Source organism: Pundamilia nyererei, unplaced genomic scaffold, assembly GCF_000239375.1.
Source record: "Pundamilia nyererei isolate P.nyererei 1_Seehausen unplaced genomic scaffold, PunNye1.0 scaffold05305, whole genome shotgun sequence".
NCBI lineage: Eukaryota > Metazoa > Chordata > Actinopteri > Cichliformes > Cichlidae > Pundamilia > Pundamilia nyererei.
Genome location: NW_005192706.1, coordinates 1 through 1,420, shown reverse-complemented (window position 1 = coordinate 1,420; position 1,420 = coordinate 1). Strand labels below are relative to the sequence as shown.

Below are 1,420 nucleotides of genomic sequence, written 5' to 3'. Positions count from 1 at the left end.
ACTGAGCAAAATACAAAATATAAATGTAGTGATCACTAGCTGAAGAATATTCTAGAGTACACGACTGAATCAATCAAAATTAATTTAAAACATATTTTTAAACAGAAAAATAACTAAAACTAAATAATATTAAATATGATGTAATATAACTGCTTGTTTTTACAACAATTGTGAAAGTTAAAAGGCCAGCAGCAGCTTTATTAATGTATAATGACATAAAAAAAGACTACGTTTCCCATAAGCTTTTGTACGCCGGAAGCAGCCAAACGCCGGACCGGATATCTGTACACGGCGCCCCGAAAAGGCCCTTTTCCGTCTCAGAGAAGTGTGGTACAGAACGGCAGACACAAGTGAGTGAAAAATTTACTTTTTACTTGCTTCATAAATCGTGAAAAAGGGACGGACGCGTATCCAAAATCACTGTGGATTTCCATTGTCCTGGAAATTCGTACAGAAAACTTCAGTTTAGTCGAAATGGCGTTTTTATTCCCTCCGAATGTTTCCGTACCAGCACAACAGCGCTGAGCGTTAGCATGCGACTAGCTCTGTAGCACATGTGGATTCTGCACGTTGAGTAGCGGCTCCGATAGATGTCAAATTCAGAACACTAATTCACAAAAAATGTCTATATTAAACTTAATTTCTTCCCTACTAATTAACTGATGCTGAATTTAAACGCGCACCTACGCCCGTTTATAGACGTTTGTAAGCTTAGAATCCGCTGTGGCGCAAGTTTGCTAGTGTTAGCGTGATGCAGGCTTCATCTCCGGCCTCGCTGTACTTGTGACTGTCATTGCTTCGCTAAATCTGACCAAACAGTCACTCAATCTCCTATTAATATGAGTAAATGTGCTTCCTGTTAAAGTGTCAAATCGTGGGGTTTTCTGCTTTTTGCTGGAAAGCTAACGTCACTTTGTTTGAACGTAACATTGAGTAGCAGCTCAGTCAAGCTACAGTAGTTTTCAGGTCATTCATTATACACAGATTCATTAAATAAAGTTCCATTTATAAGACTTATGTCACATAGAAATGTAATAGAGAGGCCACAGATTTGCAGTAAGGTCCACCTTCACAAACCCAAACTCTTACGTGTAAATGTTGGGGGGAAAAAAGACATATTTGTCATTTATAGTCCTGAAATTATAATTTTTAAAACAATGTGCCAGTAATGTTGTGGTGTTTCCTCAGTGACCGATTGGGAGACTGCCCCCGCTGTGGCTGAGACCCCAGAGATCAAGCTCTTCGGCAAGTGGAGCACCGATGATGTCCAGATCAACGACATCTCCCTGCAGGTGAGCGGCAGTGTGAAAGATTCACTGTTGTGCTGTTAAACGAGGCTAGAGTCACGCCTGGACATTTTCTGTTGTCTTGGTGTGCTAGAGTGCTCGTAGATTAAAAGTCTTTGCTTATTCATTGGCTG

At 40.3% G+C, this 1,420-nt stretch overlaps 1 long non-coding RNA gene across 1 annotated transcript; it reads left to right on the top strand.

Annotated features, from left to right (window-relative positions):
• The first annotated feature begins 268 nt into the window (after window positions 1–268).
• Window positions 269–1,272, top strand: LOC102211209 (uncharacterized). The gene is made up of 2 exons (XR_312641.1): window positions 269–350; window positions 1,189–1,272. It is a non-coding gene; the product is annotated as an uncharacterized LOC102211209 (long non-coding RNA).
• Window positions 1,273–1,420: the final 148 nt, after the last annotated feature.